Below are 17,148 nucleotides of genomic sequence, written 5' to 3'. Positions count from 1 at the left end.
TTTTGGTCTGCACACTCTCAGCAAACACACCCAAACGATCCTCAGCCTTCAGTCCCTCGTTCAGTGTTATGTAGCCAGCCCTGCTTAATTGATGCCCTTCCCTAACAGCTTAAATTATACAGCCAGGCTTTGAGGGCAGAGAGCAGGTTGTCAACAAGTGTGGCGTGAGCAAAGCCGCGGCCCTTCACCCAGAGTGACACTCCACCTGACTCAGCAGCACGCAGCTACTGTTTACTGGACCTGTCCACCGCAATCAACACGCCTGCATCTGGCGTGACTGTAATTCCACTGAGGCACTGCGATGTTAACCTCATCACTGCTGAGAGAGGGGAAAAAGGGGGGAGGGGAGGCTCCGTCTTTGTCCTTCTTCATCCACATCAGAGCGCATCCAGTTGGGCATGCTGGGCAACAAATTAGACTCACACATACAGTGCAAACACTTCACACAAACACACAGTACACGCATCTGCATAAACTGCTCAAAATGTTCAATTTAATTGCAGTTTAATTCCTTACAGTGCACATAATATGTTTATGAATTAAAGGATTAAATGAATTAATTGATTAATAAATTAAAAGGCCATATTTAATTACAGCCACAGTTAAAATTAAAATGACTCACATTTGCACTGTTTTTTCACATTATTTGGGGCAAAGATAAAAATGAAATAAACATGCATAGTTGTATTATCTATCTGTTATCTTTTTTTTTATTTATAAAAACTGACATACAGTAAGTTATAATTTCACATCTCTACTATGACTGCTGTCTTGCTGATTTGTTCCTGTACTATCTAAATGTTTATCTATGCCTGCATGCACGCACTGAGCTGGTTGTTCACTTGTTGCTCACCCATCTGTCTTTAGCACTGTCAGCACAAAGTAGTGTGGACTGTCCAACTGAGACTGATCCATTCAGACAGCCATCTATAGTGACTGATCTGGACACTAACTGTCCCCTCAGCTCACACACGTGATGAATGTAGGCCGCTCCACTGACTGATGTGCTATGAGATACAGCAGGCTGGTGACCTGAAAGAGTGAAAGCTGCTGACCCCACATGTTGTCGCACTTCTTGAGGCTCCATCAGCCAGTGTAAACTTGTGTTGAGCTTGTCATTTCTCTTGATCTCCATTTAGGCAAACCCAGCTGGTGACTGAGAAGCTGAGTCGGACGCCGAACAAAAACTCAAAGCTCTTTGAAGTGGCAATGGCGTTCACAAGAGCTGTAAGGTAAACACACAGTAAAAGGTAGAAAGTTGTCACACACTGCTACAAAGAGATGAAGCGATAGCACCTGTGGTTTGAGAGATAATTACAGGAGAGTGAATAAAGGTTGTTTGAAAAAGGAGCTGTCATGTAGGATTAGAGCCTTATTGAAACAATAACTCCCATGACCTTTCAACTCTTGTTGTAGGGTCAGCCTGGATTCCTCCCAGTGCTGCAGTGCCTGCAGCAAAGCTCTCCCTAACCACAGACAGCTGAATGATCTCACACCCACTCCCACCTCACGGCACTTACTGTTATCTGTGGGATGACTGGCCTGTAATCTTGGATTTTACTGTCCGCACTGATGAAATTTTAAGGTGCTACAACTGTGAGAAATAAGGTGAAGTTCAAGAGTACAATATTTATGTAATAAAAAAAACTCACTGATCGGCCAAGGAACAACTGACATCTACTATTTAATAAATGATTGAAAAAATAAATATTTCAGTTTGTAATGTAAAGAAAGCCATAATATTCTTATACAAATAATGGATATAAATTATTCATATAAATAGTTAGTTTCTGGTTTTAAATGTGGCATTATATGGAGTCCTGAAGACTTGAATATTATTTAAAAAAACATTATGAAATAAATGATCATATGAATAAATTGTGTAAAATATATAAATAAACCAACAAATTGTAAAATAATTTAAGAAAATAATAAAACATACTTTTATAAAATGTTGTTTCATCCCTCAGATTTTCATAATAATCACTGTTTAAACAGTTTTTTTTAATATAATTTTATTTCAAAATGCCCTTTTAACATATTTTATTTTATAATGTTCATCTAATGTTTTAATTTCAAAATGCTGCTATTAAAGAGTCTGCTTCACTTCCTTGTTGAGTAATAATCCAGGCTTGCAACCCCGCCTAGCTGGCTAGGTATGGGCAGCATGTGCAACCCTGTTAAGCAAAATAAAAGCAGATGTTAGTTTTGAGTCTGTGTACTGTGGTGATTTGTATTATCAGCCAATTGATCCAGAATCACTCTGACATTGTTGATTCTCTAGCAAACAAGAGCTAGTTAACTAAATTTAATAGCAGCTGTTGAGCTTTGTACCTTAAGAGATTCAGGGGTCACGTGATTGGCTGAAAGGTGGGGAAGAAGTGACAAAAGTGACATGGAATAAGAAGTGATATAAAATTATTTATATATATTTTTTTCTTTTTTTTAGTGGGGCATATTGGAATTTAAATTTATAAAATGAATGGTTATTATGAAAGAATGAAAGAATGGTTATTAAGAATGATTAAATGACATTTGTAATAATGAGCTGAATTTTTAAAATTATTTTACAAATGATTGTTTAATTGACACATTTTTCACAATTTATTCATTTATTGTATAAGCCTTAGTATAATAGTGTTTTATTATAAATAAAAAAAATAATTAAAGTGTTATATGTTCTAACATTAGATGCAACTACAGAAAACATACTTGGACAAGCAACACAGGGTTTAGATTTATGCTTTAGTTCTTACTTCACAAATCATCATTTTTTTGCAATTTATTTGTGCGATTTTCTTTGTAACCTAATTACTTATTTATTCATTTTACATTTTTACATTTTGGAGCTCAATAATTTAAAAAAAAAGTGCCAATACCTGTGACCTTCAAAAGAAAATACTTGATTTGATTGATTAGTTGATTAGTATCACAAATGCTCTGCACTGTCAAAAACAAAAGTTTCAAGACATACAGGGTATAGACACAGTAACATAAACACCTGTAAACTATGACACTCCCTTGCATTGTCCTGCAAAAAGTATTACATTTCTAAAACTAATGCTGTTTTCTGTTGAGGCTGTCCTCATTGGGTTTGCAGTAGTGAACTGAAAGTGAACAATGCTCGGTCCAATGGAGCTGTTCAGTGGCTAACAGATAAAATCTAAATAATTAAACATTACAAGTCAGCTCTTACCACAAATCTTTCCACAATTTAAGAGCTCTGCTGGTACACCCTGAAGGCAGCACCCCTGCTGAGAGGAAGATTGGAGTGATGTATGACATCATTATGACATCACATGCCACAGCTGTGGGTAACACTGGGAAAGTGAATGAAACAGGCCACATCGGCTGTGAGCACCAAACCAAAACTGGTTGCAGCATTGACTGGGGAGAGGTCAAAGGTCATCACTGAGTCCATGCAGAGACAGAAGTTATGATCTCTTGTTATCACATGACTGATGCTCCACATTTAAATTACAACATGACACATGAAATGTGCTAATATTGCTATTATACTTAGATTACATTACATTGCTGAGGTGTTTCTTTTATTGTGACCCCCCCCCCCCCCCTTGCACACAACATACACACTGGTTCAGTGTAGGTTAAATACCACCACATCACCATTCAGCTACTCTGTAAATGGTTTGCCTGTGCCCTCAGGCTTCCTGTAATGTCGGTTCGAATAGTGAACAGGCCAAGCAAAACAGCTTATGAAATCCTTCAAGTGGCTTAAAACATTGCGGTCTGTTAAAATCTCTTTAGGAAAGCAGCTCAATTCATTTGATCCCCTAATCTCTTTTAGATTAACAGTGAATTAATTTGGCAGAAATCCCAGCCTCATCAGTATAAATCACTGATATAAAATGCCTGGTTATGATGCAGAACAAAGGCTTATCTGTTTCACAAGCCAGTACTCCATCTATTCATACCCTCCCCCGCACTGCTAATAAACTTTCAAACGTCCGCCTCACATAATTAGACCCGTTTGCCGGATTGGCCCCCACAGAGAAGTATGAAACAATCCCACAGACAAACATTAACCCAGGCTCTGACCCTGCAGCTTGTCAAGAAGATGAACGTCTGAGAGGGAGAGAGAGAAAAAAAAAAGCATTCCATTTCCCGTAAACCAGGATGGGGGAGGGAGGGGGATTTTGGGAAGTTTGGTGAGTCATCACTTTTTCTTTTCTACCGGCGCTTCCCCCTTTGGCATCGCACGGCAGAGCTTGAATACCTCCACGGCAGATTGCCCCGTCATGCTTTCAATGGGCCCTCTTGAATCTTGACAAGTGTTTCACATTGAACATTACTGAACTGCAGTGTCAGAGTCACAGCTGTCTGCGCGGCTGTCACTATCATACGCTCTCTTTGTTGGCGCAGACGGATGCGTTGCTTTGAAACCCGAGGAGATAGCAAGTTAAGACTTACAGCATTTAAAAAAAAAAAAAAAGCATGCAATGACTTGAACTGCTGCTGGCTCAAACTCTCAGTTTGTCACTCAGGTTTTTTCTTCTGAGTGAGCAAATGTGTGAGTGTGTTAACAGTTTTAAACGATCAGGTCAAATACAGTGGGTGAGAAGAGTCAGGGGGTATTTGCTAGCATGCTGAGAATTTATTGCTCACTAACTTCATCTGGTGTGACAATAACATGCTGACAAATGCTTGTAAAATGATGACAGTGCTCAAATATAGCAGCTTTTACAGCAGTTTTAGAGCACCCCATAATGGAAAGTGCTTTAATTCTTATAGAGAAAACCACAGATTTTATTGCTCCACGTTCTTCTCCTATTTTTATGTCAGCTCTTTTGTGTGACCACTCATTCGTTCTTAAAGCACTTTGTTCCACTAACTGATCATCGACATCATTTTGTGGTCAGGGACTCTCCCCAGCGGGCCCCTGCGCACCGCACAATAACACCCTCAAACCTTCTATTAGGGGCCATTTAGCTCCAGGGGCAGAGTTTCTCTCTCCACTGTTCGATGCTACACATGCACACACACAGGATATTTATCACCCTTTAATGACAGACTCCACAAAGGATGATGTCACCAGCCTCAACACAACAACGTACAACAAAAGAGTGACCGTCCCACTCTCCTCTCAGTTCGACCACAGTGACCTCACTTGATTGAAAGGCCTCAGTCTTACTGGGCTCTTTGTGCCAGTGCGGCCACCGTGGTATGTAACACATGAGGCCTCGATGCTGCTGCTGCTGCTGCTGCTGCTACTGATGACTAAGAGTGAGTAATCAAAACAGTTGTAGAATCTGGCCTGTTTCACAAAGATGGTCGTTACCATTAAAATGTCATCAAGCAGTTGATATAAGGCAGTGTTTGCTCTTTGTGGATACGCTGCAGAAAAATCATCTATCGCCCTCTTCAGCTGTGGTAGATGGTCAGTCTGTGTTTGTCTGTCAGTGCACACTTAGTTAAAAGCAGTGAAAGCACACAGTCAAAATATGTGGCTTGAAATATGTGTGTGTGTTCCATGTAAGCTAGTCTGGATGTGACATATAGCAGGGGTAGGCAGTTAGATTCAACCATCGGCCAGTTTTCATTGCAGGGCGGTTAACCAGTGCAGTGGAAAGGCACTTTTGTTTATTTCTTTTATTTCATTTAAGAGTAAAATAGATTTATATGTAACAGGACTGTATCTGAGGGGGAAAAATGACATCATTTCTGTTCGACTGGCAACCATTTGTGTTTGTGAAGAACAAATCTGTTATGGTCACACAAGCTAGTTTTAATGCCTCTCGTCATGTGGGGGCAGTATTAGATGTAACAAGGTCATATTACAATAATTGGGACTTACACAAGCCTTGTGTTTATTTTGTTATCTATAGCAGATTTGTGAAAAATGATGTAAACTATTTAAGTCAAAACTTTCATCAGGGGGCCAAATGTTTTTGCTGCAGGGCTGGATTTGGCCCACGGGCCACTTTTTGTCTACGACTACCGTATAGGCTCTGTGTCGCCTGTCAAGCTCCATTTGTAGACGTGCCAGTTGTTGTCGTGAGGCGTTTGTCCATCATCAGTCAAAAACAAGCATTGTATTCATAACAACTGCTTACATGGTACCCATTGCTCTACCTCTGCTTCCAGCGTATGCACTTCACTTCTGTCACAAAAAAAACAACATAAAAATCCCCATTACACACAAATCTAATCTAAAACACACCACTTTTCTCATCACTGAAAGTGAAAAGTGAAATTTATTTCAGTGGAAAATGCTTAAAATATCTTTTTTTTTCTCTCCCACACACACAGCTAGTCCACAGGCAAATACACAAACACACACACACACACACAGACACACACTCATATGCACACATTAATAAGCCTGTATTATGGTAAAAGCATGGATCCTGTTCCACAGTAATTAGCTTCTTTCAATTTCCAGTAAAGGTAAATAATCTCAACAGCATTTCTCTGAATGTGTTCCCTTGTGCAAAACACACAAACACACATATTTAACTAATACACTCATCAAAGACCTTCCGTTTAAAACATAAAAAACCCCAACACCCTCGACCGTGATTTATGAAAAACAAGATCCATTACTTCTCCAAACCCCTGGTTGTGGTTTTCCTTCAAACGGGTGCCTAGCTAGCTGACTCACTGGCTGAAGTACAGCGGATTTCCACTTCCACTTTGGCCCGTTCATCTGAAATGCTGCGGAAAAACAGAGAGAGACGGAGAAGGGGAACGGAGGGAGCAAGAGATGGAGATCTGGAAGCCATTAGAGGCTGGCAGCTGCAGCCTGGAGTGGCTGATTCAGAGAAGGAGAAAGGGGAGGAAAGAGAGAGGGAGGGTACGGCACATGATTGCCATAATGAATTTAATATCTGTGTGTGTGTAGGTCATTAATGCAGAGCCTTGTGATTTAGCAGCAGGGAAGATGAAGAATGTAAAAAGTGGTTTCCAAAAGAAGTCCTTCTTCTTTAAAACTACTGCTGCTCGGCCTACATTTCCTCTACAGAGTAATAAAGTCTTATCTGACTATATATCCACCCTTTCAATCTGTTATCTGTCTCTTTCATGCTTCCTTCCTCTCTTGGTAAGTGTGCTGTTACAACACACACACACACACACACACACACACACACACACACACACACACACACACACACACACCCTTTCTGTCAACCACCCACCTCCGTTCCCTGAATCTACATATAGAATAATCCTAAAGAGAGAAGCATTCAAGAAAGTCCAAATACAGGTAGGATTGTTCACTAAGCCCCACCCCCCTTAGTTACAGTTGCTACACCTGTCTCCCTGATGACGGACAGTGATAACGTTGGTACAAATAGGCTACCAATCAAATTTTAAGTAAATTTTGAAACAATGGGTCTGAGATTTCACACAAACGTAAACAAAAGCAGGCTTCTAATTTCTAGCCAACCACCATGGATTTCGTCAAATGAAATGACAAGATTTTATCAGCTGTAGCTAGCTAGGATAAGCTAACACTAACGCTAAAACTCCCATGAATTGGCTAAAAACTGACTTTTAAAGGTTGTATCCATGTAGAAGACATGGACATAAATAAACAGCATTGTTCATGTATTTCAGTATTATAGTACTTCATTATAAATTAAAAAATACAAATTTAATTAAAGTGTTATACGTTCTACCACAGAACTTTAGTTCTAATACTTTAGTTTTCAGATTTTGAAACAGTATGCTTTACTTTTATAAGAGAAAAGGATTTAAGGATAAGGAGTAACCGGTGAGTTTGTCAAATTTAGCGCAATTTTGGCTGACGTTTCTGGAGTTTTAAACTTCCTCAAACTAAAGAACAAGACAGAACCGCTATTGTTACTCTAAACTCTGACATAGCAGCACTTTGGCTCACAGTAGATGTGTCAGTCCTGAACAGGTATTTTTCTAACATAGCTTTAACCTGTAACCCTTCAAAATAATGTAGTTAATAACATGTCCATTGTCTATAGAAGTAACACTAGGTTACTACTGTAGATAGTTTAACATTTTCCATAAAGAAATCGCTCGTGTTTTTGGTTTCAGAGAGGCTAACAAGAAAGACACCACTCTCTTGAGATACCAAGTATCGTCCTTATGAAAGCTCCATACACATAGTTTTGACAGACATCCAAAACTTGACAGGCCTGTTGTGCCTAGTTACGATTGAAAAGTTATGATTTAGAAAACTGTCAATTGGCATATCCTATGCTTATAATCACCTATATTCGACACAGAAATTAGTCTATAGGTAAAGTAACAATTCTATCTTCAAGTTTCAGGTGAATGCCGAGCAGAGGAAGTGAGACAAATTGACCATAAACAGAAAGCAGACAGATTCCACACGAGCGATTCCAACTCTCCCATATCCTGTTCAGAAAGTCCATGGAGAGGCCCCTCAACAGAGAAGGGGACACAGTGGTACTCTGGGTTTTCACCTGTGACTCATCCATGTGAATCACAAGGATGGAGATCATGCGACTCACTCAAAGACTCAGACACATTCTCACATATACCAATAATGTGTGCAACGTACTGATGCATGTTATTTACAGATACGTAAACAGTGATTCACATGTACAAACAAAATATGGATATACGTATTAATAGTTTTGTTTTGAGTGATGGCAGCATTTGGTATTGACGTTCAGTGATTGACAACCATGTGAAGCAGAAAACATTCTTCCCCTGGCGCTTGTCCTCTGGGTGTCCGACTCTATGGGGGATTTCTCCGTCTGTCACAGGCCTGCGTTTATATATATCCACAACAACACAGACACAGAAACTTAATTTGAGAATACTATCTTTATCACTATCTTGACTCAAGATCCTGTCTTATGTCAGCTTGATTAACCGCTTGGTTAACCAAGTGGTCAGCTTGGTTAATTTTATGGTGAACCATCAGCCCTTTTTATGTAGTGAATATGAATATTTAACACTATGTCTAACTCTGCTGTCTGGGTGGGGGGGGAGACAAAGAACCTGAAACAATGTTCTCTGTCTTGTGGTTTAGGAGGCTAGGGAGCAGCATTGTTCAGTGATGTACAATATGAAAAGTTGGGTCTGTCCCTGTGCCTGTATCTAGATTTCACATGCTCACTCTGAAATTACTGAACCACTCTCTGCACGGCTGATTATGTCAGTTACACTCATCGATTGCACCAAATGCCTCTCCCTGCTCACCTCTTTTCGCATGTTTTTCATGTCTTTCTTTCCCCCTCTGACATCTCTGGTGGTCTTACATTGTCACTCCGGTGGTCTGACACCCGTGTGGTCCCCCAGGTCAACAAGGGGAACACAGACATAGACTGGGTCAGAGAACACACACACACACAGAAAGAGAAAGAGAAAGAGAGAGGGGTTTTCACCTGGTATGACTAGGCTGGCAAGAATAGCCCTGCTTGGAAGGCTCCTCACAGATTGAAAACAAAGATAATTTATAGAGCCATAGTGGTAGTGGTGTAACAAGCTGTAGCAAGATAAAAAAAAAAAACTTGTGCTGACAAAGCCTACCACAAGTTACCATAAATATTAAGGCCATTTAAGCAAATGTTTTCAGTTCATGTCAGGTGTACGGTGTGAAAATCAAATTACAGATATTTGAAATTAGCTTGAGATAATTAATTTTGCAGTAATGAGTAGAATCAGGAAGGACTGACCGAGGTGCTTGTGTGAAACTCTGACCTCTGATTTTAGAGTTAGCTTCTGAACAGCAACACTTGATCCCAGAAAAACAGATATTTCTGACAGCATAGCACAAGAATGTATTTCTTTTTAGCAGCGCCCTCTCATTTACTGGATATCAGTTTCATGAATATACTAAGCTAATCACAGAGGCAGCACAGGTCTGTCTGAACAGTAGAGTTAGCAGAGACAAAGACTGCATGGGGATTTGGGAATTCCAGTTTCGCAGAAAAAAGGAATAGTGGTTATTGCAGAAAACGGCAGTAAAAGACAAAAAGAACTCAACTCAATCAAGCACATTTTGGTTAAAGTGGATTGAGAGTATGAATGTGTGGTCAGGCAAAGCAAGCAGACCTAGGTGATACTATGGTGAAGAGCAATACATGACATCCATCTCATGTCATGAGTGAACTTCTCTTGATACTGACGTTGGGGCTCAAAATAGAAAGATATCACTTCCTTTTGGCTTCATTTTTAGCAGATTCAGTCATGGGATTTAGCTAAAAATAAGTTTGTTATGGTCAGATCCACCCATGACCTTCGCGTGTAGAAGTGTGAGATGCAGTGTGTGGTGGCGTGTTAAGATGATAGAGAAGCTTGTCATACTTTCATATTATTAATGGTTTTTTTTTAATTGTTTTTGGATTGTGGTCAAAAGGAATTACAACAGAGGATTATGTGTACACTCACACCTCCACATACTCTGTCAACTATTTGAAACATTTATATATAATTTATTTATGAAATACATTGAATGAATAAATTCACAATAAGCTGCATGTATAGGTTTTTAGGTGAATCAATATATGTTTTGAAAGTCTCAAGAAAAGGGACAAAAAAGTAAAACCTAACTGTAAACTTTATGACTACATGTTCAATGCCAACTTCTTCTAATGGAAAAGAACACTAGTAGCAGCCTCATGACTAACACCAGGAGGATCTTCTTTTATCTTATTTCTTCCCTGCTCTTATTTCTTCATGGAAAATGTCATCGTCTTCTAAACTTTGCACCGTGTCTCTTAGCTCTCTTCTCTTGCCAATTTGCACAAACCTGAATGCTGGTGAGGTCACAGCTTCCTTGGTTTGTGGTTTGTGAGATTATTGAGCAACATCGTTCATTGACGTACGACTTAAACTTGATGACTCGACTTCTGAAAACTCCCGGTGTATGTGTCAAGTCCAGCAGTGTCTTGGAAAGGAAAATTATTCCAGATAATCACAACACTGCTGTTGGCTATGTTGTATCACAGCAAACTAAATGTAGCCTATAGAGGTTTAACAAAATAACATAAACTGTCTCATGTTGTAATGCTCTGCAGTAACTACTGCCTTTGTTAAGGTTATTTGCTTTTTGTTGAGATGTGTCAATGAGGCGTTGGTACATAGCTCAATGGACAGTAATGTTAGTCACTCAGTCAGCCGCCACTTCCATCTAGTGTCATCCTCCGGTCAAAACTTATACCTACCAATACTAATGATATTCCATCAGCCTCATCTGTACTTTGTATATTGAGCTAATTAGAAAATGTTAGCATGCTGACCTGCTAAACTAAGATCGGGACCATGCTAAACATTATACCTTTGTCATTGTGAGCACAAAACACTGCTGTGCCCAAGTACAGCCTCACAGACCTTTTATCTTTAGCAGACTTTTGTTAAAGCCATAGTTTGTACTGGCTGGTTGCATTATATTGTCAGGTGTTTCATTTATTTTGTCCAAGCCCTGTATACTATTTAAATCTATTCACACACAACTGCTTGTGCCTTAGAGTGCACTGCAATGGCCTTTGCTCAAAGCACAGTGGGAGTGTATTGGACTCGGCATCTTGCCACAGGAGCCGCTGCTCTCAGGGCCTTTCTCGTAAATCCATTGTGAAAGCTTTGGGCTCTGACCAGGACAAGGAAAGCGAAAATGAGCGTACGGTCGGCTGCCGTTTGGGGGAAATATGGAAAAGTACAAAGACAGGAAAATATTTGCCAATACAAGGGAAAAATCCAAGAGCTGTGTACCCGTTTCATTGAAAACACTGCATTGTGTTCAGCTCCTGAGGGGCAAGAAATCAAATGCACTTTACTGAAGTATAACTGTTAGTCTTTTGTGAAACAATGAATTTTATACACTTAAATAACTGAATGTGATATATGATACGGTGATATGAAGATCAGATGATAAATGATGTATTGTGTATGACATTCCATTCAGTGCTATCTGATTCCACACATCTATTCTTTGTTCTCCTTGAGCGTGTGTGTGTGTTTGTGTGTACTCAACCATGAAAAGCTTTAAAGTGGGTAGCTCTTGATAGATTCCTGTTTGTTTTCTCGGCACAAGATCAAAGTCAGGTGGCCTTAAAATAAGCTTGAAGGGGTTTGCATTGTATGTCACTGCTGAGTAAAGACCCGGAGGAGTGAGTGAGTTCTTTAATGTTGATCCAAAAACCAGACTATCCACTTCGTAAAACCATTTCACAGGTGAGAGCCGTGTCAGCCTCCGTGAAACTAATTCCCATAGTGAGCCTTTGCAGTAGCGCGGTGAATACTAATGTGATGATTCTGGGTTCATCCTGTTAATTTATATGGATCCACAAGTGATCCACATTCACATTCTGGAGGAAATGAGAGGCCCACGGAGGCACAGCTATTCTCAGTGACAGAATCGGATTATGTGACGATCCATATGCAATCACTTTATGCCAAGGGAGAAGACAGACGTGGAGGAGAGATGGCAGAGAGGAGACAGAGGGATGAGAGATGAGAGGGAGGTGTGGGGGTGTTCGAGGAGGAGGAGGAAGATGAGGAGAGGGAGAGGAGGGCAATGGGAGAGAGAAATAGCCGGGTTGCCAGGACTCCAAAGCTTGTCTGTCATTCTGTGCGTCAATCAGCCTATTCCCAGGCTCAGATGCAGGTACAGTAGTTGCGCATATGAGAGTATATATATATACACACACACATGCACAAAACACACATTTTCTCACTTCATTAATGCACGTTGGAAGCTGGAAATATCCCTTTTTATCCTCTGTCACAGTCTAATTAGATTCCACCACCACAGCAATCCTTTTCCCTCCACATTTTCTCTCTTTTCTTACCTCACTCACACTCTCTGCCACACTGTAGCACTGCAGACATTCTGGCTGTTTCCCTGGCAACAGCTGCTTCCTGTTTGTCTGTCTGTGTTGCCATGGAGGAAGGGTAGGGGTGATGGCGGTGGCGGCGGCGGCGACTCACTAATGACAATAAAGTGGCCCTGAAGTGGACATCAGGCTCACTTGTCAGACCTCCATGATATCACAGTTGGTAAACATTTCTCAGAATAGTGGCCATTTGCAAGACTGGTCTCTGTAAATATTATTATCATTCATTCTGAGGAGTAATTAATACATTCAGGAGGGGGCGGTGACATCCTACCATTCAATTCTTTATGTTCTTCAAGGTAACACCCACCCTGTACTAAACAACAGCTACTCCTGCTTTACATCAGGGTTTCTCAGCCTTTCTTGGCCCCTGATACCATTTTCAAATCTGAAATCTCAACATCAAAATTAACCGGCCCCCTTCGTTACTGTGGCCACGCCGGTCAAGCTTCTTGCACAGCACATACGCAGTTCACAATAATACCAGTACCACTCGAAATTCTTGGTAATTGTTGAAACAATGGTTTTAGATTTCATACAGAAGTAAGAAAAACAGGCTTCTTGTTTCTAGCCTCTAGCCTTTCTCACGAATTATTGTTAAAATGTCAGCTGTAGCTAGCTAGCGTAGGCTAATACTAATGCTAAAACTCTGTTGGTTGGTTGAAAACTCAAAAGTCTCCAGCTTTTTAACTTCAGACTTTTTAATGTTTCCAGCTGACACACTGTAAAATGAGAAGACTGTAAAATGGTCTTAAATGTGCACATGATGGCTACATACTGTACATACAGTACTTGATATAATCCTGAAAGAATGAAAATGTCTGGCAAAAATGTCAGCGCCCTCGCCAGCTGATGATCCATTTAGAAGAATGAAGGAACAGCACTGTTTAAGCATATCAGAGTAGAGCTAAACTTAGTATTACAGTACAGTCATTTTAAATTAAAAGGTAAAATGTTATTCATTCTAATGATTGAACAAGCAACACAATGGTTAAATTCATGCTTTAATGTTTGTATTTTCAAACACTTTTACAAGAGAAAAAGCTTTTGAAGATGAGGAATAACCAATGAGTTTGGCTGAAGTTTCTGGAATGTAAACTTCCCCAAGCAAAATAAAGAAACACTTCAAACTCTGATGAAGTACTCTGAAGCACCATAGCTCCCGACACAGTGGATGTTCCAGTCCTGAATAGGTATTTTTTGAAACCTCTAACCCCACATAATAATACAATTAGCTATGATGCCCCTTTCCTTTACCTCCAAACTCTTTTGATACTGAGTAGTTACTACAGCCTCATGCACACCACTTCAGTATGTGGAGAAATCCAAAGCGAGACAGACCTGCTGTGCCTCGTTATGATTACTAAGCTATGATTAGACAATTACTGTTTGCTCTCAGGGTTTGCATATTGTCAAATGAGTATTACATACTTTCCTATTCTGTTTACAAGAGTCTGGGATGCTATTTTTGTCCCTTTTAATGTTTTTGGTTTAAATAAAAATGCACCAGATTAGAAATCATGAGCCAACCTGACCATGGTTGAAAAGTCTCAGTCCTGTAATTGACTAATACCAATAATTGACTAATGTCAGGAAGATGGTTTGAGCTTCATCCTGTCATTAACATAGCCAGAAACTCTGCTGTGCTGTTTTGATAAACCAACCTGTTTCCCAGCATGTCACATGTGTTGTAAATAATATTTCACTAGTAATGTGTTTAGTGCTGTGTTTCATGCAGCCCACACAGATCACCAGCATAATTAATAATTTGGTGCACGGCGCTCTGTAAACACTGATGTGGGCACGGCCGACCTGTGAGATGAAGTAGCTCATCGCGGTGAAGGAGGTCAGTGCAAGTCAGCCGGAACAAATTAGACCCCGGAGTCCTGTAGAAGCACAGTTCCCCTCTGTAATTACTGGTCGACTGTGTTTTAAACCAGACCAGAGGATGAAATGATACAGACTTTCATAATGAAGCATAATGTATGAACACTGCACATTAGTTGTCAATCATGGTTTGAATCTCCATGACAATTTGCTTTTACTTTAATTTTACATGCTGTTGTGAGAGAATAAACTCTTGACGTGAGGTAGTCATGAGATTCGAACTTAGTGACAGCAGCTGTGTTTTCCTCATACAGCTGGGATTTTGCAAAACAACCAAATTCAGTGGAAGTTGTTGCAACATCTGCACATGGTGACTTTAATTTCCTATTAATCTATACCAAGCAAAACATGTGTTGTAATTTTCTTCTCAGGGCATGTCAGCATTAATGGATCATTTGTTCTCACACATTTGAGAGAATTTTCGTGTTGTCATCCCCACTTGTGAGTGATTTTTATATGCGTTAGTGAGAGGAGCTGTCAAGTCAACCGCAGAGTCTTTACCTACTGATGAATGCTTTGAAGTAATTGTGTCTTTGTAGAGCAAGAAGCCATAATGATACCCGGCATATTTGTCTAAGCATACCTGTGCCGCTTGCCTCACAAAATGCTGTTTGATAAATGCCTGGAATGACATCAAAACTTTGCTCCTGAGGCATTTGTTTAAAGAAGAGCCCTTCGTCATTTTGGCAAGGGGTAGTGGGTATACCCATATCTTACAGGAAACAATAGCTTCTATGCAAGAAACTTCTCAAGTTCACAGGTACAAAACATGGTAAATAGTGTATGTGGGGCAAGTATCTTGTTCCATACCAGTCTGTTTCCCTCCCATCTTGCAAACTGTCAGAAGATAAAAGAGGAAACATCGCAGAAAAAGAGTGGGAAACACAGAGCGACTTCAAAGCTGGAGAAGAATTTCTTTAAACATGGTTCTCCAAAGACCACATCAAACACAGGGGGAGGCGAATGGGGGAGGTGGGGGGGGAGGGAAAGGAGCTGAGTTGGGTTCATGCACAAATGTGTGTACATGGATATGTGTGTGTGTGTGTGTGCATCATAACATTGCACAAAGTTGCAGAGATGCATCTAGGCTATGCCGCTCCAACCCAAGTGTAGAGAAGAAAAAGAGGCTGTCAGCTCTGATAAAGAGTTTGGAGTGTGTGTGTGTGTTTCTTTTCGTTCTGGGAGGCCTCTCCAGCATCCAGAGAGCACTTCAGCACAGCGGCTGCCAAGGAGACGATCAGAGGGTGGCCCCGCAGCCCACACACACGCTCACGCATACTCACCCCGCCGCATCAGGGCTCCCATCATGTAAGTGCACACACACACATTCACCACACACACTCAGAACACACTTCATGCTCTTTTACCGTGTATAAACCAGAGTGGATATTGATTGTTTTAAACAGAGCATTTACGACGCAAATGCTATTCCTAGGGCTTAGAGTACACCCACACACGTTTTCCCCCATGATCCACGCAAGCAACATGAACACACACACACACACACACACACAGAAATGCACAAACAAACAGCAATATACTAATACAGACATTCCTGTAAAACCCTCTGGTATTATCGGCAGGCAGCACAACACAATCACCTCTGACTCAATGGCGCTTTGTCAAAAAATACCGTGACCTTTCTCCTGTTTTAACTGAGGCTGTCTGTGGAGTTTCAGACCTGGTGTTTCTGGCCTCATTCAGTAACAATGGCACTGGTGGAAAAATCAGGGCTACTCAAATGGAAAAAGTGTAAAGTATTCCAGTCTGTGGTTTGTCTGACCCCGTGGCTCCTGTTCTTCCTTTCTTTTCATGGTCTTCTTCCTATTTCTCTGTTATTCTGATACTCTGGCAGACAAGCCATTGTAGGTCTGTATCCTTCCTGTTGGCCATTTCTCACTGGGTCTCTGCCTACCTGCCGCTTACCTTTCCCGCCTGCCTGTCTGTCTCCATCTCTGCCTGTCTGTCTGTCTTTGTGTTTGTTTCTTCCTGTTCTCTGTTAATGGTTATGGTGTCTCTCTACCTACTTTAGCTTGTCTAAAATGGTTACACAGCTGTGGGCTCATACAGTGTTTGTGAATAGGATTAAATGTGACTTCAGATTCTTTTTTAAAACCATGATAGCACTTTTTTAGGCTGGCATGAGAAAGCTCAAAGATATGATCGGTAAATGAGATGTTCTTTACAGGAAAAAAATAAATTCACTATGATTCAGACAAACGTTTCTTTGATTTACTAAACTGAAATTTCTATTGGCGGTGACCAAGAAGGCAGTCACCAGGAAATGGCGCAAAGAGGACCCCCTACTCTGAGATACTGGTTGGACACTGTTGAGGAGATATTTGATGTGGAAAGACTCACACATGTTCAGAGTTTACTAAGAAATGGGACAAATGGACTGCTTATAAAACCCATCACAAAGACACTACCAAAACCTTTGCATGAAGACTGAGATATT

This window comes from Thunnus thynnus, chromosome 17 (genome assembly GCF_963924715.1).
Source record: "Thunnus thynnus chromosome 17, fThuThy2.1, whole genome shotgun sequence".
In the NCBI taxonomy this organism is placed as follows: Eukaryota; Metazoa; Chordata; class Actinopteri; order Scombriformes; family Scombridae; genus Thunnus; species Thunnus thynnus.
This window is presented reverse-complemented; position numbering follows the sequence as displayed.